This window comes from Notamacropus eugenii, chromosome 1 (assembly GCF_028372415.1).
Source record: "Notamacropus eugenii isolate mMacEug1 chromosome 1, mMacEug1.pri_v2, whole genome shotgun sequence".
Classification (NCBI taxonomy): Eukaryota; Metazoa; Chordata; class Mammalia; order Diprotodontia; family Macropodidae; genus Notamacropus; species Notamacropus eugenii.
In genome coordinates, this window is record NC_092872.1 from 622,252,137 (window position 1) to 622,275,928 (window position 23,792).

At 40.4% G+C, this 23,792-nt stretch overlaps 1 long non-coding RNA gene across 1 annotated transcript in view; it reads right to left on the reverse strand.

The window, feature by feature from the left end:
• Window positions 1-2,493: 2,493 nt before the first annotated feature.
• Window positions 2,494-23,792, reverse strand: part of LOC140520822 (uncharacterized) — a 205,237-nt gene continuing 183,938 nt past the window's right edge. The window contains exon 3 of the long non-coding RNA XR_011972662.1: window positions 2,494-2,955. This is a non-coding gene — a long non-coding RNA (uncharacterized lncRNA). The remainder of the gene's footprint in view (window positions 2,956-23,792) is intronic.

Below are 23,792 nucleotides of genomic sequence, written 5' to 3' on the forward strand. Positions count from 1 at the left end.
ATGAGAAAAGTCCAAAGAAGCTTTCTTAATAACCATGTGCAACATCACACCAAGAAGGCAGATAAGGAAACATTTCCAAGGAACTCCCATTCATCCAGCCCCTGTATTCAAGCCTTTAGAGCTATTTTATGATTTTTCCTGCTTTCTTACCACTCAGAGCCATTATTAAGTCCTATCAATTACATCTTCTCAGAATCTCTCAAACCTATTCCTTCTTCTACTCCCCTGTTGATTTAACTTAGGACCCTATTGCCTCTGTGCTGGAATATTACCATTATCTCCCAATAGGTTTTACTGGTTCTGCTCTTTCCCCTTTACAATCTATCTATTTCCAGACTCATCAATCTTATGTATGGATTTGGCTGTGTCACTGCTTTGCTCAAAAATCTCCAGTGGCTCTTTATTGCTTAGAGAACATTCAATCTCTATTTTCTTCCACAACCTGGAGCCAGCCTACAGTTTTCGTCTTATCTTGTTACCCTCCCCTCCCCCCAAATTCTTTAGGATGGGTAAGGACTAGTCCTGCAGTTTCATTGGTGCAGGAAATTCTTGGATAAGGGAACTTTCTCTATAAATACAGGCTACCACCCACTCTATAACTTAGAGTCTTAGAATATTGCCTGGAACTTTGAAAGGTTAAGTGACTTGCTTCTGGTCATGAAGCCAGAGGAGATCAGAGGTAAGACTTGAATGCAGGTTTTCTGTCTCTGAGGAGGGTTCTCTCTCTCCACTATGCAATGTTGCTTTTTACATAGTCTAGGCACCAGTCAAATGACACCACTTTCTGTCCTCTCAACATGTATTTTTCTGCCTTTACTTACTCTCTTCTCTAGCCTTAGAAGCTTAGAACCACAATACAGAGACAGCTGAGCCTAGCTAGAGTTCAAAAAACCTTCATTCAATCCTGCCTTAGACACTCACTAGCTGTGTGACCCTAGACAACCTCTCTCAGCCTGTTTCCTCCTCTGTAAAATGCAGATAATAATGGTACCAACCTCCTAGTGTTGTTGGGAGGATCAAATAAGATAACACAATATATATTATATGTTATAGATATAGCATGTATATGTATATATAAAATAGATACTTCATATATAACATAAGGTGCTTTGCACCAGGGAATCCGTCTAGTGGCTTGGCCTGAAAGGACTTCCATAGGCAAATCAATGGAGTCCAAGGACCAATTAAGATGTCGTTGAGCCTCTAGTCAACAACATGCCAACATTCATGCTAACCATACTTTTCACTTATTTTAAAGACTTTAAATATTGGCATCAGAATTTAAAATAAAGTTATTCTAAAGTGATAAAAAAAATCTCTCATATTCTAACCTCATTATTATATCATTTCTAGTTCTCCCTTCTCTCCCATCCCTTGCTTTCTCTCTTTTCTCATTGCCACCACCCTTAGTGGCTTCATTACGAACCCAATCTGATCTAATCCAATCCATCATGTATTTATTAAGCACTTACTATATTCAATGCACATTAAGAAAAGATAAAATGAAGAATAGGCCCTGGCCTGATGGAGCTTATATTCTTCTGCCCACATGGATAAATTAAATAGTTTTATAATGTCTTCCCACTTCCATTCTCTTCTACCCTCAAATCAACCTTGACATGCTACCAGAGAATTTTCCTTATTCCTAAATACAATTCCTTCCTCCCTTGTTCCCTCCCTCCCTTTCTCTCTCTCCCTCACTGCTTCCTTCCCTCCCTCCTTTCCTTTCTTTCCTCCTTTCCCTCATTCCTCCCTCTCTCTCTCCTTCCTCCCTCCCTCCCTTCCTTCCTTCCTTCCTTCCTTCCTTCCTTCCTTCCTTCCTTCCTTCCTTCCTTCCTTCCTTCCTTTCTTCCTCCCTCCCTCCCTCCCTCCCTTCCTTCCTTCCTTCCTTCCTTCCTTCCTTCCTTCCTTCCTTCCTTCCTCCCTCCCTCCCTCCCTCCCTCCCTCCCTCCCTTCCTTCCTTCCTTCCTTCCTTCCTTCCTTCCTTCCTTCCTTCCTTCCTTCCTTCTGTCCTTCCTCCCTTTAAAATCTTAAAATCCAGTTGAAACTCCAAGTAAAATGCCACCTTCTCCAGGAAATCTTTTTTGAACCTTAGGTAGATTAGTAGAGGGACATAATCCTTAGCAAGACTACAAACAAATGACAGAGAAGGGCACATAAGGACATTCCATTCTCCTCTCTTCTAACTCTCCAAGAATTAGCTTCATTCAGTCTCACTGTCCCTGTTGGCTCATTCACTCCGGGGCATGATTCAGCCCAAACTGAGGAAGAAGCTAGGTCTTTTACCTCTCTAAGTCACGTGCTATCTAATGTTGCTATCTGTGTTTGTATTTTATTTTCCTATCAGACTATAATCTTCTTGAGGGCAGGGCTTATGTTTTATGTAGACTGCATAGCCTTCAGTGCCTAAGCTGTTCTGCTCCTAGAATGTGTAATTATATTTACTGAATGAACAAACGTATGAATGAACCCAATCCAGCTCCATTTCCAGTTTTGTTTTTATTCTCTCCATGCTCTGAACAAATTAAAATTCCACCTTATGCTTTTGCATATGAAATTACAGCTGAAACTTGGGATGATGACCCCCAGTTCTTCTTCTCTGTGTGTGCTGAATCATGCCTTTGGTTGACTGAGCCAGAGGGATCAGCAAAACGGCGTTATCTCGGTAGCCTTTCACCACATCTGATTCCTAGAGGGTTATCAGAGAGGTTCCAAGGTGGAAACACATGAAGGAAGGGGAATGTTCTTGTCTTCAATTCATTGCTGTTTCCTTCCTTGCCCTGTCTCTTAGGAATTTTGTCAAGGACTTCTATCTCCTTCCTAGCCTCACCCATAGGCCGTTAGGGGTCAATCCTCCTTTGGGTGTCTCTCTAGGTAAGTTTATCTGTTTCCAAGTGGAAAAGAGGAAGGAACAGCCACTTTGGTTTCCATAATCCTGACCCAGGAACTCCAGACCTATAATAGAAAAATGATCTTGGTATCAAAAGAAAGAAGGCACTCAAATGAACCACTTTGCTATCCCCCCAAGACATATGAGCCTCCTACACACACGTGTAGTATTTCAGTTCAACAATCCTGTGTGGATATGGTCAACGAAGTTTGCCTTTAACCGTCTTCCAGCTCCCCTTTCCTCACTGTCTCCCCATGATTGGTCCCCTTCTGCCTAACTTGCATTCCAATCCCATAAGGCTTTGAGCTTAGCAGTTATGTATCCCTAGCTAAATAATAGCTATTAGCTAATAATTAACTCCTATTTATTGATCATATATTAGGTGCTTAGTATGTTTTGTAACCTACAGTGTTTCCTTTTTTGCCTTAGCTGACAGAAACTTTAGCATTTATTGATTATAAGGGTTAGGACTAGACCATTCTGAAGGTCCATCCCTCCCACATCTAAATCTTTTGAACTCCACGGTAAGAGTACAGGATTGTAGACTTAGAGCTGGAAGAGACCTCTAGTCCCTTCTAATCCTCCTATTTCACTCCCTCAATTTTACAAATGAGGAAACTGAGGCCCAGAGTGATGTTCAAGGTCACACAGCTATTTAACTCAAGTGCCTGAGCACACCTATTCTTTCTGAGGTTTGTTTTTTTTTTTTTTTTATAAATATGGCATCTCCCATTTTGTTTTGTGTCTTTATATTCCAGTGCATAAACTAACTCATCTTTCTTTGAAACTAGATGGGGAATAAAAATATTATAAATATAATATATATATTGTTGTGGAGGGTACACAAAAGCATCAGACAGAGTGTCTGCTCCCCCAGTGTTCACAGCCTGGTGGAGGAGATTGACTTTTCACACATGAAAATATAATTAACAATACCAGGCAGTGTAGGATATGTGTTATAAAGGTATCAACATGGCATTGGAGACAGACTGCTCTCTGTGACATGGTGCAAAGAGCAATCCACTTAGAATCATGGGATCTGGGTTCAGATCGTACTTCTGCAACTTATTACTTGTAAGACCATGGACAAATCATGAAATTCTTTGACCTTCAGTTTCTTTGTCTCCTTATGATTCCTTGGGCATGAGGGCAGCCCTGAGTTCTTGAATACTGTGCAAGCAGGGAACAAGTTTGGAAAAGTCCCACCAAACAGGAGAGGCTTTGAATATGGATCCTTGGATAAACTCTACATCTGTTGTCCAAAGACCAAACCAGCTAAATTCAGGGAGGTTCATCAGATGTGACAAAGGTTGAGTTTTTTCCCCCATATTCCTTGAACAAAGTAAATATCTTGTATATTTGTCCTAATATATCATCTCCCAAATCTAGGCATTTTCTCTGGCTATCCCCAATGCCTGGTGTGCTCTCTCCTCATCTTCCCTTCCTTACTTCCTTCAAGTCTCAACTGAAATCCCACCTTTTATGGGAAACCTTTCCCAATTCCCTTTAATTCTGGTGCCTCTCTGTTGATTATCTTCAATATATCTTGTATGTAACTTGTTCACATCTAGTTGTTTTCCAGTTGTCTTTCCCATTAAAATGAACTCAGTCCCCTTGAGGGCAAGGGCTATCTTTGGTTTCTTTTGTAACATTCTTTTTAGCTTAGTACAGTGCCTGGCCCATAGTAGGCACTTTAAAAATGTTCATTGACTTACTGACTGAAGACTATCTACTAAGTTATTAGAGTGCTGGTAATCTGCATTAGTGGAGGGACTACCCACGTTGACCACCTGCAGATTCTTGAACTGATGGAATATTTCCTCACAACCCTGTGAGGAAGGTGGTGGAAGTGTTTTGTCCCCAACATACAGAAGGAAAAATAAAGAAGAGGGCAAAAAAGGATGACTTGCCTGTGCTCGCACTGTGCTTGGTGAAGTGAAAAGATTAGAGAGCTGGGGTTCACACTCCTTCTCTGTGACTCCATAGCTGTGTGACCTTGAACAAGATGCTTCCTCTGGTTGCCTCCTCTTTAGAATGGGGAGGGGAGTAGACTGATAGTTACATGGTTGTCCTAAGTCTTCCCCAGGCTAAACATACCCAGTTCCTTCGATCAATCCTCATATGACACCACCTTTAGGCCCCTCATCATCCTCATTACCCTTCTCTCCGTACCCTTCAATTTGCCGGTGCCCCTTCTGAAAGATGGCACCCAGAACCCAACATAATATTCTTTGAATCAAGTATGCCATAGGCCACCATTCCAGAGCCAAGCTGCTACACTACGCTAAGAGTACCCTTAGGTGAGGTGGAGTGTGTCTTCTCTAATGCTATTGGCTGAATTGATATCAATTGTATTCCACTCACTTTAGCCATCAATGACTAGCATCTTATTTCCATTTAACCAATTAATATCGATTAACTTTTACAAAGAGATATTTACTTTGAAGATTACAGCAATAAAAAAAGTTCAAACATTTCCCCCCAAACACCTCTAGAGCACAATCTATACCACCTCCAGGATCTAGAGAGTGGGCTCAGTCTTAGCTGATTTCCTACATAACAGTGGTCCCAGAAGTGTACTTCCAAACTGGGCATTGCTGAGACCTAGCTACTGCTTGACTGTGTCACTCTTGAAAATCAGGCCTTGCTCCTTGGGACATCAATACTAGGGTGGCTACAAAACCTGGCCTAGACGTTGACACTGACCCATGGAGTTCTGAAGGCTCTCTCTTCTGACCTTTTGAAACCCATATGGCCAGAGCTTTCAGATTTATCTCCTTTGCCTATATCTCTCCACTCACCCACCCTCATCTTTGTTCATATAAACTATTATCTAATTACATTTTTCTGTCTCATATTTTTAAATTTGATTTTTTAAACCGCAGTCTATATATTTATTCTTCTTAAATCTCATCTTCTTAGATCTGGTCCTATGCTCTAATAGGGTGGGGAAGCTGTGGCCTCAAGGCCACATGTGGCCCTCTAGATCCTCAAGTGCAGCCCTCTGATTGAATCTAAACTTCACAAAACAAATCCCCTTAATAAAAGGATTTGTCCTGTAAAACTTGGACTTAGTCCAAAGGCCATTTTCGAGAACCTAGAAGCTCATATGCGACCTTGAGGTCGCAGGCTCCCCACTCCTCAAATCTAGTTTTGCCGGAATTTGGAGAAATCCTTCCTCTTTCATTTAGTATGTTAGCTATTCCTCACAGCTTTAAGTTTTCCAGATATTTGATGGGTTCCCCTTCACTAGAGGGATCTGTAAGCAAAGGCTGTTTTTTCTCTTTGGGGATTGTTGGAGAAGGAGATTCTTGTTCAGGAATAGGCTGGACTAGGTGTCTTCAGAGGCTCTTTTGACTGATGTTCTCACCAATAATACCTCTAATAATAGCTAGCATTTATATGGCACTTTAAGATTTGCAAAGCACTTGATAAATATTTGCTCATTTTATCCTCACAACAACCTCCTTGGGAGGCAGGTACTATTATTATCTCCATCTTACAGATGAGGAAACCAAGGCAAACAGATTTTAAGTGCCTTGCCAAGAGTTACCCAGTCAGTAAGTACCTGAGATTGAAGGTCTCCACCATTAGAGTTTTGCTATCTATTTCTACCCATAATTAAGTTAGCTTTTCCTTTAAAAGTTTGAATGCTAGAGAACTTGGTAATATGTTTGGTATTGACATTACTTAAGTATCTAAGGGTACTTTTTATCATAGCATAGTTTCCCTGTTTATCTCTCTTAATTAAATCTCTTTTAGGCTATCTTTGATGTACTATTCAATTCAATCCAATAATTCAGAATATAGTATTAGGCCAGAGGGAGTGATACGAGAAATAGAGAAGTTGCTGTCATTCATTGCCCTCATGAGTACCCAATCTAGTATAATTAAAATTTATAATATACATGATTATGTTTTATTACATAATTAAAATATACCATATTATATTACATCATCAATTAATCAATCAAAAATCTATTTATTAAGTACTTACTATGTTCAGATACTGGAGATACAATGCCAGAAGTGAAATAATCTCTTGCCTCAAGAAGCTTATATTCTAATGGGAAAATCAACATGTATGTGTATGTATATTCAATAGTGATTTTTTTTCTGACCAGGTGTATTACATATCACCCTCCCCCAGCTTCTCTAGTACTCATGGAAGGTTGGGAAGGGGAGATTCTCATATTAGCTACAAGCACAGGTACCACTAATTGAGTTCCTCCAATTTCAGGGGCCCAAGCAACCAAATTCCATTTAACCTCTTCACAATTAAGATCAGCACTTGCAAAAGAACATTTCGTTCAAAGGTATAGTAAGAACAAACATTTTCCCCAATATATGAGCCATAATCTTCTCTACACCCTCATATTCTCTGGGCAGGCGACAGGGATCAGGATCACAGCTTAGCTCCAACATTAGTCCCACCAAGTTCCGAGGCCAAAGCTTCTTCTGCCCTTGCTTTCCAGGACCCTAGCTTCTCACAACTTCCCTGCCAGCAAGATTTGGTCTGGATACTTGGGCTTCAAGGCAGCCCTGGCTCAGGCTCCTAAGTTAGGGATTTCTCTCCCTGTCGTAGACGTAAGTCAAGACAAACAAAGCAAGACTGAACCTCAAATCCCATTTCTGGGCCTCTACCCTCTCCAGCGTAGAGTATTGTGTCCATGTTGTGGATGAACAATAAGACCTTTATCCCTGATGCCACCTGAAAAAGACAAGAGTCTCTCCCAGTCTGGTTGCCTTAAAGACACAGGCAGTTCCCACTGAAAAGAGCCTGTTCCTAACCACATGGTAGGCAAATGGAGAATGTCTTCTCCTAGAAGCAGATCCTTGGCATTTCCCATATGAGTGTCTCCATTTTAGGTAATCTGGAATTTACCAAAGTTATGTTACATATGTATATATACATACATACATGCATATGTGTATACACACACAGATGTGCATATGTACATGACATTTACAAAATAGACATAAGATAGCCTTAGGTGGGAAAGTACTTTCATCTGGGATATGGAGGATAAGGTGAAGAACCAGACAAGGCCTCCTGTGGAATTTTGAGCTTTAACTGAGTCTTAAGAAACTGGAAATTCTAAGAGGTGAAGATGAGGAAGAATGCATGAGTCAGTCAGTACAATAGCAGGAAGAGAGGAAATTCAGTGTCATGCATGAGAACAGTAAGACCAGTTTGGTTGGATTGTAGCGTGCATAGACAGGTGTAATGTGCCATAAGTCTGAATATAGGATAGGGCCAAACTGAAAAGAATTTACATGCCAAACAAGAGTTTATATTTGGTCCTAGAGGTAAGAAGAAGCCACTAGAATTTACTGAGTAAGGAGTGACATGATGAGATCCAAACTTTTGGAAAATCACTTTAAGAAGCCATAACCAAAGGGCTATTTGAGATCTGACTAGGGATATCAAGAAGGGCATAGTGAAAGAGGTGGGATTTGAACTGGCCTTTAGAGAATGGGTAGGAGTTACATAATAGAAGAAAATGGAAGAATCCAGAAAGATAAGAGAGGAACATAGTAGACAGTGCCAGAATCTGGAATTTGAGAATTGACTGGATTGGGGAGAGACTTGAGGCATGAAGACCAACTAGGACAGAAGCATCAAATTCACAAATCGGAAAACTCCTGGGTTTGACTGGAAGCAGATTAAAATGCAATTGGGAAATATTTAACAAAATGAAGGAACATACAATATAACAGATAATACTAATTTGTGGTTTTCTAAGTCAACATGAGCCCCTCTGACATCACTGAACTAAGTCCATTGCAATAGTCTGGGGCCTACAAAGGATCATGGATTGGACCAGACCCTAGGGATCATAGAGTCCAAACTTTTAATTTTATAGATAAAGAAACTGAGGCCAAGGGAGGTTCTGTTCTTTGTCCAGAGTTACAAAGCTATTAAGTGTTTGAAGTGAGCTTTCAACCTAGGTCTTTCTGACTTAAAGTCCAATACTCTGTCTACCATACCTGAAACATGACCTCTTCTGTGACCTCCCTGATACATGATCATTCACCTCTTGAACGCCTCCAGTGATAGAAAAGCCACTACCTCCGGAAACAGTCTCTTCTACTTTTAGACAATGCTAATTGTTGGGAGGGACCAGCTCGGTGGTGCAGTGGATGGAGTGCTGGGCCTGAGTTCAAATTCGGCCTCAGATACTTACTAGCTGTGTGACCCCGGGCAAGTCACTTAATCCTGTAGGCCTCAGTTTCCTCATCTGTAAAATGAGTTGGAGAAGGAAATGGCAAACCAGTCCAATATCTTTCCAAATGGAATCACCATGAGTCGGACATGACTGAAACCACTGAACAACAACAATTGCTAGGAAGTTTTTCCTTACATGGAGTTGAAATGTAACTCTCTGAAACCTCAACCCAAGTTCTGTCCCCTGAGATCAAACAAACAAGTCTAACAAGCAAATAAATCTCTCTTCCATATGACAGCCCTTCAAATGTTCTCCTAATTTTTCTCTGCTTCAAGCTCAGCATTGCAGATCCCTTCAGATAATCCTTTCATGGCATTGTCTGCCTGGCTATGGTCACCCTCGTCTGGACTGTTGTTGTTTAGTGATTTTTCTTGGCAAAGATACTGGAGTGGTTTGCTCCAGCTCATTTTACAGATGTGGAAACTGAGGCAAACAGGGTTAAGTGACTTGTCCAGGGTCACACAGCTAAGACGCATCTGAGGGAAGATTTAAACTCAGGTCTTCCTGACTCCTGGCCTGTATTTTATCCAGTGTGGCACATAACTGTCCATGCTTTTCTGGATGCCCTTTAGCTTATCCACATCTTTTGGTAAAATGCAGTACCCATCTCTTAACACAACACTCCAAGTATGCCCTGATCAGAGCAGGGTACAAGTGGATCATCACCTCCATAGTTCTGGACCTTATGCCTCTTTTAATGCAGCTTAAGATTGCATTAATTTTTATGGCTGCCATGCCATCTTTTTAATTCACATTAAGCTTGCAGGTTACTGAAACCCTTTGATCCTTTACACTCAAAATGCTGTGAGGCCACACCTCCCTTATCTTATACTCATGATGTTGATTTCTTGAGCCCAAATGTAAGACTTCATATGTATCCTTATTAAATTTCGTCTTATTAGATTTAGCCTTTGTTCTGGACTGACAAGATCTCTTTGGATCTTGTCATTCAACATGTTAGTTTTTCTTTCCAGTGTTGCATCTGCAATCTTGAAAAGTATGCTATGTCTTTTTTCAAGATATTGACAGAAATGCTAAACAGCATAGATATTTGTGTGGAAGGAAGGAAAGAAGGGAGAAAAATAAAGAAAAAAGGAAGGAAGGAAGAAAAGGGAAGGGAAGGGAAAGGAAAGGAAGGAAGGAAAGAGAAGAGAGGGAGAAAGGGAAAGGAAAAATTGGGGAGGGAGGGAAAAAAGGAAGGAAGGAAAGATCAGTGTCTTGGACTTTTTTCCTTTGGGATTTGAGGGGAAGTGTTGATCAAAGTAGTACTACCAATGGTTTAACTTTCCTGGCACATACTTCAGGGTGTTTTCCTTTTCAGCTTAACTGGCTTAGCTTTTCTACCATTGGTGGCAATTGGTTAGTACTTGGTGGGGATGGCCCCTTCTTCATAGAAGTTTTTCCCTCTTAGTTGACACTAATCCATCAGTGACCATTCTTTAGGATTGGTTACTCAATGAGCTCCAAATTATCTAATTACCATTACCATGTCTGACTGATAATTCTCCATTCTGACCACAAGGGGTAGCATGAGAGACTTTGACAAACCCTTTGCTAAAACTCTAGGCGAACCAAAGCTACAGTATTCCCAGATCTACCATTCTAGAAATCCTGTCAAAAGAAAGGAAATGGAGTTAGTCTGGCACGACCTATTCTTAATGAAGCTGGTTGCGATTCTGTTAATAACAAATCCTGATATTTTGCCAGAAATCAAAGTCGATCTAATTAGTCTAGAGTTTACAGATTAACTTCCTTTTTTTGAAAATTGGCACATTTTCCCTCCTTCAATACTTCTGATGGCAGTTCATCTGGGTCTGGTGACAAACTCATCAAAGGCAATTAGACATATTCTTATTATCACCATACTTCTCTTGAGAAACAACTCCTGACTAATCATCTTTGTTCTTCTGTTAGAATCCAAAGATTGTTTTCCTTGGCAGGGAATACAGAAACAAAAAATAGTGGGGGGGGGTGCATTGGGAGGATGGCAGGAATGGGGGGTGGGATTGGAGAAGGGACTAAGTGTTTATGTAGCACCCTTCTATGTGCCATGTACTAGGCTAAGCACTTTAGAAATATCTCATTTGAGTCTCACAATGCTGGGAGGTAGGTGCTGTTGTTATCCCCATTGGACGATTAAGGAAACTGAGACAGAGAGAAATTCTGATTGGCCCAGGGTCACCCAGCTAGTAAGTGTCTGAGTTTAGATTTGAATTCAGATCTTTCTGAATGCATGCTCAGCACTCTATCCACCACACCACCTAGCATCATTAATTCCAATTACTCTAATTAATAATATTTCTAATAATTCTAATTAATAATAATTAATTCTGTCTATATTCTGTTATTATTGTGCCTGATGCATGGATCTAACCCTCCTTTGATCCCTTCTATCCTTCTGTGCCCCCACCCACCAACAAAACTCAACCCTTTTTTGCTGTCTTTACCTTTCTGTGCCAGCCTTGGCTCATTCTGAAGGTTGACAAGTTTGACACTCCTTTTCTAGGACTCTGCCATGTTTTTATATTCCCCCTGCGTGACCTGCCCTTGTTTCCATCTTCTCTGCAGATCTTTTATGACTCTAAGCTGATCAGTAAGTTCCCTGCACATCCACATCAATAGCTTTAGACAGCTTCCCTTTGTCTTTGTTGAAATTGTTAGTTTCTCGCTTTAGTATTTCATCCTTCTGAGCTGTCTATTCCGTTCCTCCTGGTCTGGCTTCCCCTGAAGAATTCTAATCCATAACATTTTACAGATTCTTTCTTCCTGACTTTTAAAAAAATATTTTTTCCATTTTTAAAATTCCAAACTTAATGAACACCAAATAAAATAATCATTTCCCTATACATTATAAAACAGGAGGAAAGAATTGTATGTGAAACTGAAAACTCTATTATATAGAGCTTGCTTTTCTTTTTAAGTATGTAATAAATTCAATATGTAACTTTGAAAGTTGTCCTCCTTTGTCTATGATTCCTTTGGGGCTTCCTTCTGTTTTCTTCTCATTTGAGGTGGGGGAAGGGAATCCTAGTCCTACATCCAAAAAAATAGAAAAACAGAAGAAAAACAAAACCCATGGAACAAATACTTAGAATCAAGAAAAACAAATTCCCACACTGACCATGACCAAAAATGCATACCTCAGTCTGCATCTTGGGGCGTGTGGGGGGGAGGAACCTGCAGCCTCAAGGCCACATGTGGTCTTCTAGGTCCTTGGGTGCAGCTTTTTGACTGAATCCAAGTTTTACAGAACAAATCCTTTTATGAAGAGGATTTGTTCTGTGAAATTTGGATTCGGTCACAGCACTGCACTTGAGGACTTAGAGGGCTGCATGTGGCCTCGAGGCCACAGGTTTCCCACCCCTGATAGTCTTTCTCCAAACCCTTTTGATTTATTCTCCACAAACCTTGGAAATGTGGGCGATGCTCAGCTTTTTCTCTCCTCAGTCACAAATTCCAGAACAAAGTGGTCATTTCCCCTCAATGCCCATCACTTCTACTTCAGCAACCAATTCCTCTTACTTGGAGAGAATCACATTAAAAATTGTAGTTCTCTTTGCTACTTCCTCCATCCCTTGGAAGGTAAAATGATCACTTTACAAGTGAGGAAAACCGAGGTACAGAGGTACAGCAATTTGGTCATCAACAGCTGGTGTCAGAACAGGGAGTGGAACCCAAATATCTTATGTCTAGCACATCATGTTACTCCCTTGGAACTAGTCTCCTGGGGAGCTGGGACAACCAGCTTCTTCTTCTGTTCTTTTCATCTAATCAAAATGGTGACTCATATTTCTACAGGGATTTACCAAAGTGCTTTCCTTACAGCAACCTTTTGAGGTAAGTGGTGCCAGTGTTTTCAACCCCATTTTATAGATATGAAAATTGAGTCTCAGAGAGCTAAACTCATAGATCTATGACTGAAACCAAAGTCTTCTGACTTCAGAGTCAGGGCTTGTGTCCATTATACCACACAGCCCCTCACTACACCGATTTCTTCTAGAGGTGGAAATCCTTAGCCTTCTCTTGAGCACAGAACATTTCCCCAGGAAAGAAACCTGCTGATTTTTCATCTCCTTGTCTCCTCTAAGCACCCTCTAAATCAGACCTGCATTTCCAGTGGGAACAATGGCCCTCCTTTGCAGCTAGTCTAAGTTTTATCGTCTGGGACATTTGGGCTTAGAACAGCGTGGAGTTCACTGCAGAGTAGAATAAAGCTTTAAATCTCTAGCTCTTAACAGCTTCCCCACAGCCTCAGAGGTAACCACATTTTCTCAGTTGCTTCCTCTCATCTCTCTAAATATATCTATATAATCTCTGCTCACTGGAGCCTGACTCCAGCCCTCTGTCTGCACTGCTTTGGGCCTGTTGGAAGGGGGAAGATTTGGAAAGAAAAATTAATAGACGCAGGCCTATAAAAATAAAAAGCTCTTCAAAGACCATATGAAGAAATAATTAAATGGATTAAACTAGAGGGGAAGAAGGAAGGGGAAGAAAAGAAAAGGGAGGGAAGTAGAAAAGGGGTGGGGTGGAGGAAAAGGGGGTTCAGAAGGTTGAGGCCTGAGGAGTCTGAGCTCTAATTGAGACTTATATTGTGCATTATAGTGGAAAGAGTTTAGAGTTAGGAACTTAGATTAAAACCTTGTCTTTGATACTTCCTAGTTGTGAGAACCTTGGGAAGTCAATCCAGCACTCAGCCTCAGTTTCCTTATTCATAAAATGGAAATAATAACACTTGCATTACTTATACTACAAGATTATTGTGAGGCAAGTGCTATATAAATGTGATTTATTATTATCATTATTTTCATTACTGATTCCTTTAGTATCTTGAGCAAATGGATTCTCTTTTCCTTTTCTCTTCTGCATTATAGGTTGGACTCCTATCTGGAACGGTAAAAGTTCTGTGAGAGCTGGGACTATATTCTTTCTTAATCAGAAGATTGAAGATTAAACATGGCTGGTTAACCATGACATCATTGATCATAGAAGAAAAGCATTCAAGGATGGAGGTGACCTTAAAGGACAAGTGGTCAAATGTCCATATTTCACAAATGAGAAAACTGAGGTCCAGAGGTTTAAGTCCCAAGATTACACAGGTAGTAAGTAGCAAAGCTACAACTCAAACCCAATTCTTTTGCACCCCGAATCTAGTGATATTTTTGTTACAACAAGATGTCTCATATTACATATCACAAAATAAATTTCCTGAGCTCCACTGGGTTCTCCTCATAACATCCTTGGCAAGTGGTCAATAAGAGTCTTCTTGAAGACTTCTAATGCAGAAGAGGTCACTGTATCCTAAAACAGTTTTTCCAGTTTGCGTTAGCTCTCCATATCCCTTTCTCCATCTCTCTGGACCCAGCCCTGAAAAAGTATCTGGAAAGTTGCTTTTAATTCTGAAACAATATTTCATCTCCCCTCTTACCTCACCCTACCATCTCCCCAAGAAGCTTGCTCACTCTCATATCCATGATTTCTTCCTCTCTGTTGTCTCCTTCCCTCCTTTATCTGAAAAAATACTCCCCCAAACCCTTTCCTTGTCTACATCATTTTTAGAAACTATTGTAGCCAAGCAGGGCATTGATCAAGTGTTGTGGACAGGGTGATTACCAAAACTAATATGCCAACACAATCACTGCCTTGTTTCCTTATTATGTCTCTCTCGTCTTGTTTCCTTATCTAGTGTCTCTAAGCAGTTCAATGGATATGGATAGCTAAAAGATTGCTGACATTGTAGAAATTATTTCTCTAACTGGCTCACCTACCACTTCAGCCTAGGTTTAGGAAAATCCCCTCACTACTTCTTAAACAGGCCTATTCACTGAATGCGAGTTACCTCACCCTAAGTGAGTACCTGAATAGACCTTGGCCTAAAGGGGCCAAGGTCTCCCAATGCATCCTGGGTCATCTCCAGTCATCCTGATGAATATCTGGTCACTAGATTCAGATGGCTCTGGAGGGGAAGTGAGGTTGGTGACCTGCACAGCCCTCACTCACTCAAAACAAAGTCAAGTGCAAGTCATGTCATCATTTCTCTGATGGCAAGGTCTTCTTTGGCAACGAATGATGAACACAACAACTAGGAAAATCTACTCTCCCTTTTGATTTAACAATCCCTCCCCCAAACTGCAAGCTTCACACTTACAGGCTTCAACACAAATAACTGTAAATGGCCTGAGGCTTTAATAGCAGTTTCAAGTAACATAGAAATGCAAATAAGCATCCAAAGGAATAGGCTTCTACTTATAAGCTGCAACAGCTGGGGACATAGGGGAAGAGGTGGAGAGGAAAGGAGCATAGAACTACTTCCTTCTCCTTCTCACAGGGGAAACAGGAAATGATCCATCAGGCAAGAAAATAGAAGGCAGCTTCTTACTCCTGGGAAGCAAGGGAAAGAAAGGTGCTATGAACTGAAGTCTGGGAGTTCCATCAACCACTAACAGCTGCTGGTTCCCAGTCAGCCGACAATCTGTCTCCTCCTTCCTGAGACTTCAGCTATACCACAGATCTGAGTTTCACTGACTTTTTCTCATTTCTGTCACAGGGATAGCATCCAATCTCCCAGTCCCCAGTTGGCTCATTAGGGAAAAAAAAGCATGGAGGACCAGCACAGTCTGCAGCTGGGGTGATAGGAGCATCTTCCTCTTCTCTGTGTCTTCTCTGCATGTCCAGTTTGTGACTTCTCCTCCTAATTGTTTCAGAATTAAAAGCAAATTTCCAGATACTTTTTCAGGGCTGGGTCCAGAGAGAAGGAGAAAGGGATAAGGAGAGCTATCCCAAACTAGAATAAACTGCTTTAGGATACAATGAGCTCTTCTGCATTAGGAGTCTTCAAGAAGATTCTTATTGACTACTTGCCAAGGATGTTATTGAGGAGAACCCAGTGGAGCTCAGGAAATTTATTTTGTGATATGTAATATGAGACATCTTGTTGTAACAAAAATATCACTAGATTTGGACACAGAAAGGACACAGAAACCAGGTTTTCCAGTACAAAGGGTGTACCTCTAGTTTTTGGTCCTTCAGCATCTCTAGAAGAGAGGCTGTTATCTTATCTCTCTTCCTGTTCATTGACAAAGTTCTAGAAAGAGTAGTGTACACTTGCTGCCTGTGTAGTCCCTCATTTTTCAATTGCTTGTCATGTGACTTTCATCCAAACTATTTTACTGGTATCTACTCTCTCAAAGGTTGCCCATAATTTCTTAATTATTAAACCCAGTGGCTTTTTCCTAGTCCTTTTCCTTGGTCTTTCTGCAGTTTTTGACAACGTGATATTAAATCCTTCTGAACATCCTCTCCTTGTTTCCGTACAGACATCTAGTTCTTTCTTACTCTCCTTCTCAAATTCTTCACTGGTCCATCATTCTTGTTCTGTCTCCTGTGGGCCACCCAAGACTCTCTCCTAGGTCCTATTCTCCCCTCTCTTTATGTACATTCTATTGGACTTCTAAAGGCAGCCCTGTGGTATAAGGAGGTGGTTAGACTGCTAGATTTGGAGTCATGAAATCCCGAGTCCAAATGTGTGTGTGTATGTGTGTGTGTGTGTGTGTGTGTGTGTGTAACAGCACCAGAGAAAGAACTGATAAATAGAAGTATGTACAGAATCATTTTACATATATATACCTATTTGTGTCTAATGGTAGCCATTCCTAGTGTGGGAGGAAGGGGGAAGAAAAAGAAATTTACATGATAATTTTGTTATCTCTTTGAAAGGAATGGCAAATTGTGCATAGCTGATTTGCAGTTTCACATGCAATCATCTTTTCTTTTATTGTATTATGGGATGGAAATGCTTGTTTAATTCCATAAATTAAAAATAAAATTTAACAATGACTCAAAAAAATAATAGCACCTACCTTACAGGGTTGTTTGGAGGATCAAAAAAGATAATATATGTACTTTGCAAATCTTAAAGTGCTTTATAAATGTTAGCTATCACAATCATCATTATCATTGATCCACTCTTATGAGTTCAATCATAATTTTTACACAAATGACTCCCAAATGTATATATCCAGTCCCAGTCTTCCTTCTGAGTTCCAGTCCTACATTGCTGATTGCTTTTTCACCTCCACCTAAATGTCTTGCCACTACCTCAACCTTGACACATTCCAAACTGAATTGATTATCTTCTCCAGATACTCTTTTCATCTTCCCTATTTCTCTTGAGGAACTGACATGCTCCAAGGCTCCAAATTTTAGATTCATCTTTGATTCTTCCTTCCCCCTTAATTCATTCATTTTCCAAGCCCAGTTGCCTCCATAATGTCTCCTATATCCTCCCTCTCCCCTTTGTTCACATCCCTACTCATTTCTCACCTAGACTATTCTTACGTAGGCTTCCTAAATAGTCTCCCTGACTCTAGGCTCTCCCATCTCCAATACATTCTCTATACAGATGCCAAAATAATCTTCTCAGTGTACATATCTGACTATGCTACTCTCCTGCTCAAAAGCTGGCTCCTTATTAAGATTTTATTTTCATGGGACAAAATATAAATTCAGTGACTTGATACATAGGCCCTTTCCAATCTATTGCCCCTCTACTTTTAAGCCTTATTTCAGATTGCCCCCTTTACATACTGATGGGGGCTATCCTTTCTCTCCTTCTTCTCTCCTAACCCATGACCCTGATCCTTTGTCCTCTTTCAAAGTTTGTTTTTATCCACAGTTACCTCAGAGGGAATAACTTGTGGAAGTCAGAAAGGTGTTAGGTATACACGTGGTATTCTACAGGTCACCTCAGAGAAGATGTAGTCAGAGGTTGGTGACTAGAGCAAAGTCTCACCTACCTTGCCCTAATTGAATGAATGAATAAATAAAGGCTTTGCTAAGTGTTTGCCATGTTCAAAGACCTGTGCTAAGGCTGGCTATCCAAATAGAAAAATAAGAGTCCCTGGTCTCAAGAAGCATATGCTCCAGTGGTGGAGACAACACATGTGGAAAATTTCAGCTGCAAGTCATATAGAAAGGACTATGGTACTTAGGATGTCATTGCAAAAAAAAAAAATACCTCTTCTTTAATGTCATTTCCACTGAATAAAAAATCCTATCAGTTTCTAAGGTTGAACCATTTAGCGATGTCAAACACTTTCATGGCAAGAACTTTTCCTAGATCTTCAGTAGCTGTGATTGTAGCACCAGCAGGAGCAATGGTCAGGCTCCATTTCCACAGGGATTGTTTCCCAGGGTGATAGTAGTGGGCACTATGCTAGAAGCCCTGCTCTGCCAAATGTTCTTGGGTTCAGGGTCCTGAGCTATCTCCATCAGAATCTGAGGGGAAATACTAGTCAAGGTAGTGATGGTACTGTGACTTCTTGGCACATCCTACCTCCTGTCTCTCCCTTCAGATGCTTTACTGCTTCAACTACTGCCTTTCTTGTGGATATCATTTGGTTGGCAACAGTTGGGGATGGTCAATCCCTTCTTCACAGGAGTTGTTTCTCCAGATGATGGCTATGAGAGCTTGTTTAGAAGTAGTAGTCTGGGGATGCTTCCACACCCAAACCTCTTGGTTATATATGCCTCTTGGTGGCAGTTTGATCAACAGTTGTTGCTTTTGGTTGTGAGCAAGGAGGGCACCCTCTCCATAAACATTTCTCTCCTCAATATTGACTGTGGGAGTTGAGTTGGATGGAAGTAGATCCTTTGGTTTGAAGGCTACTGCTATTCTAAAGGCTTGTGGGTTCAAGTCCATTAATGGTCTCCATCAGGGTTTGAAGGGAGATGGTCAGGGTGCTGCTGCTGCTGGTGGTAGCTTGATTTGCCTAGTAGTCAAATTATGGTTTTAATCTTCTCTGGAGTGTTTGCAGAAAGACATAGACAAAAATAGGGTGAGGAGGCATGGCAGGATTATGATCAGAGCAGGTTGGAACTGTAATCTGAATCAAGTTGTTGGAGCCCTTACTCCCAGGAAATCATAGATCCATCCAAGTATTGAAGTATCTATAAAGAATAAGAAGCAGTTGCAATAAGACCCCAATATTCCTAGAAATCCTGCTTCAGTAGCCTGACCTCAAAGGAATTTTTTCATGTTTTGTGAAGGTTAACCCATCCAGGATGCATTCTTCCTTTTCATCTTCCCACCAAAGTGTCTCCTAGTTCTAGGACATCCCAGAGCACCCCAGGAAATTCCATGTAGCTCATAAAATCCTCCACCTGAGGACTAGGGGATCTCAACATCACCAGTAATATCCCAGTTAGAATAAGGGGGAGCACCATGAAGGCTAAAGTTGGAAGTTCCCTCAAAAGCACCTATCTAAGATGGTGAGCAAGGGAAAACTAGGCAAATGGAAGTCATTGCAAGAACAACTCAGCTGCTCAGTCAAGGGGCAGGGAATTTGCATGGTTGGACAGGGAGCTCCCTTTAAAAATTTCAGTTTTGTTTCTTCTTTACTGTGCCACCCGAGGCAAAGTCATTCCACCTATTTCTACACTTCAGTTTCTCATCTATAAAAGGAGGATTGGACTAGATGGTCTCTCTTGATTCCTTCCAACTTTTGAAGCCTATGAGAAGAGGTAGTATTTACCAGGATGAAGTTTTTCTATTGTGAGTCTCTAGAGGAAAGCACACAGGCACCACCAGTGTATGCCCAGAGGCAGGGAAAGGGGCACAGAAGAGAGCATCCTGAGGAGTGATGACTGCCTTCTCCCTAGCGGATCTGGTTACAGGCCAGAACCATTCAAGTCATGCCATGTCTATAAAAGAGAGAGGGGGATTTTATTTTACTTTATTTTCATTTTCATTTTATGACTAAAATAATTGCCCATTAGTGCCAAGGCTCATTAGATGGAGGCAGGTGATACAGTGCAGACAGACAACCCTTGGACCCAGACAAAAGGGGGCGCTGCAACTTGTTGCCATCTGAGAGGGGATAGCCTCCATATTGACTCATCATGGAAGCTGGCTCTATGCCTGACCCAAGGAAAGCCTGGGAGAGGAAATGGACATCCATTCATCCAGGCACCACCATGGCTAAAAGGTCTCCACATTTCACACTCCCAGGTTTTAATTACCCAGTGGAAAAGGTGAGACAGTGGAGAGGAGAAAAATCTTGAAGAGACATTGACATCCTATCCCCTGAGACCGATATGAGTATCCTGGAAAATGCCATCATAAAAAAAAAAAAAAAAACTAAAGGGCAAGCAGGGCTGAAAGAAAGACTAAGAAGTACTACTTTCTTCTAGGGATGTCAGATATATCTGTCCATTCCCTCTATCCCATCCTTCCTAGTTCAATCTGACTTCCCTCAACAAAACTGATTTCCAAGATGTGGCAAAACTGCAAAGCATGAAAAGTTTATTGTCCAGGACCCAGGCTGGGCCATTTCTCACTTGTATCCCCTTACACAAGTTACTTTACCTTTCTAGGTCCCTGAAATCACCTTGTAGATGCTTTTTATATACTTCTTGCGTATACACTTGTATAAAGGCATAGGTCGCGCAGTGACTAGAGTATCAGCCCTGGAATCAGAAAAACTTTGTGAGCTCAAATTCAGCCTCAGACACTAACTAGCTATGTGATCCTGGACAAGTCACTTAACCCTATTTGCCTTAGTTCCCTCATCTGTAAAATGAGCTGGAGAAGGAAATGGAAAACCACTCCAATATCTTTTCCAAGAAGACCCCAAATGGGGTCACAGAGAGTCAGACAAGACTGATCAACAATGAAAAAAAATATACTTGTGTAAGTATATATGAGCATACATGTTGTCTCCCTTAATGGAATTTAAGATCCTTGAGGGCCATAAATTTTTCATTCTTGCCTTTGGATTCCCTGGCGCCTAGCACAATGCCTATTACATAATAAGCACTTAAGAAATGCCTGTTGAAAAAAAATAAATAATTTTTAGAAAAAGAAATGTCTGTTGATTAATTGGTTGGTTGAGAGGTCTCAGTTTTCTCCTCTCTAAGATGATGGTAGTGATATCTCACTTCCTGACTCATCTTATCCATATGTTCTAAGAATATGCAACTCCATAGGATTTAAAGTTCTTCCCAATCTAGCCCTTGCCTAATATTCATTATTACTCTTCAGTCCTCTTCACATACTCTACAATTCAGCCAAAGAGCAAGGAACTCTTGCTGTTCCTCACTTAAAACTACATCGCCTGCCTTTGTACAAGCTGTCCCCACCATGTCTGGAATGTGGTTCCTCTTCACTTCTGCCTCTTACAATCCCTGGTATTCATCAAGATTCAAGTCAAGTTTTTCCCTGGATAAGAGAGGAGAAAATAGACCTCTACCTTTTCATTGAAGAAGAAGGGGATAATGGGCATGGAGTTTGCATATACTGTAAAACATGGTCAATGTGCTGGTTGGTTTCACTAAACTGATTTTTGGTGGAGGTTTGGGTTTTTTGGGTTATTTTTAATCTTTGTTACTAAAGAAAGCTCTCTGATTAGGGGATGGGTATATTTGGAAATAAATATGATAACAACTCAACATTTATATCAATTTTATATCAAATGCAATTATATAAATTAATTTTTTGATAAATGAAAGAAATGAAATAAAAAGAAAAGCTCTACTGTACTTATCCACAATGATAGATGACAGTGTAAAGTATTAGCTCTTTCAGATATCAAAAGACCCTATCTCACTTAGACTAAGTATTAATAGCTATTTTATCTTTAAGATTTATCAAGCACTTGAAGTAATAATTTTTTACAAATCTGTATACACATTTTATTGATTTGCTCCACTCACATTTCTCACCCTGAGTTATAAACTATTCTATAATCTCCAGCCTGATTTACATGTAAGAGTTTCTCTGCTGTACAAAATGATATGAAAAGGAAGAAAGTTTTCCCTTGAAGATTGAAAATATTTAAAAATCAAACCAATCAACTCAGTCTCCAACACATAGGACTTATTCCCTCTCTCCCCTTCCCGATACCACCTCAGGCTCTGGGAGGGAATTAAATTCATAGTTTTGCTTAGTTCCTATAGGGTCCTGAATTCTAAGACCAGAGTCCTCCCTGGGCTCAAGTCTCAGATATTGTAGTTTCTCAAGATTCCCTGAGAAAGCAAAACCAGTCTACATAGTGACCACAAATTGACCAACATATGCTGCTCTATAATAACTGAACTAAGTTATCAATTTAATTCCCTCCTAGAAAATGAAGTGGAGAGGGGAGGGGAGGATTAAGTCCTAGGTGTTGAAGAGTAAGTTGGTATATTTGCAATTATACCTTTGAATAAATATTTCCTTACAAAAGCTAATCTGTCTGTGATTTAATGAAATTGGGGTGCAGTAGATATACTCCTACACTTGAGAGAACACTGTTAATGGGAGCTGGAGCCATTGAATGGGAACTCAAATCCCAAAACCCTCATAGGAACACTAAAGAACCATAGAGTAAGTGTGAGCTGTAACATACCTGGTCTTCAGGCAGCAGGAGCTGATGCAATCCATGTTACAATGACAAAGCATTTAATTTCATTTTTTATATAAATTAATTTGTTTTCAGTCAAGGCTACTCTGTTTTCTCTCCCTTCCACTTACTCCCGATACCAGCTGAGAAAGATAAACAAAACTTTTGTGATAAACATGTATTATCACACAAAGCAAATTCCCATATTAGCCATATTAATCACAAAATATATATCTCAATTTGTATTCTAAATCCTTCACCTCTCTATCAGAAGGTATATAGAAAAGGGGGATAAGGAAGGAAATTAAGTGTTTACTATGTGCCAGGCTCTGTTCTAAGCGCTTTACAAATATGATCTCATTTAATCCTCATCACAATCCTGAGTTAGGTACTATTGTTATCCTCATTTTTATAGCTGGGGAAATTGAGGTAGATAGAGGTTTAAATGACTTGGCTAGGGTCACACAACAAGTGACTGAGGCAACATTTGAACTCAGATCTTTCTGATATGTTTCATCTTTAGAACTCTGGGACTGGAACTGGTTATTTCATTGTCTTTATGATCCTGTCACTATACGAACTGTTCACCTGATTCTACTCACTTCACACTGGGTCAGTTCATATGTATCTTCTCAGGGATCTCTAAAAACTCATCATTTCTAACATCACAATAATATTCTCACAGTTATATAACGTAACTTGTTCAGCCATTCCCCAATTGGTAGGCACTCCCTCAGTTTCTAATTCTTGGCATCACAAAGAAAGCTGCTACAAATATTTTTGTACATCCTTACTTAAGATACTTCCTCTCATATTCTTCCCTCCCTCATATTTCCCCCTTTCCCTGCTGTTTCCCAGTGGTGTGAAATGTATTTCTGTATCCAATTCTGTGTATACATGTGTGTCCTTCCCTCCTCTGACAAGTTCCGATCAGTATCATCTGTTCCCCCCACCTTGTTCCTTGTTTTATAGACCTACTTATATACCCCAATAATATAATAATATTATATTATAATATTATTATAATTTTGCACCTCCTTTCTTTCCCTTCTTCTCCCTTCCTCCTCCCAGGGCATTCTTCTTCCTCTCCTCTTCCATTCTTTTAAAATCATTAAGACATAACAAAACCAATCCCAAGACTTCCCATCTAATTAGATTCCCTCTGTGACCCCTGATGACAATCATTTCCCCATATTGGAATGTAAGCAGTCTATCCCTGTTTGGTCCCTTATGATTGTTCATTTGTATTTACCTCCTTATATTTCTCTTGACTCCTATGTTTACAATTTAAAGTTT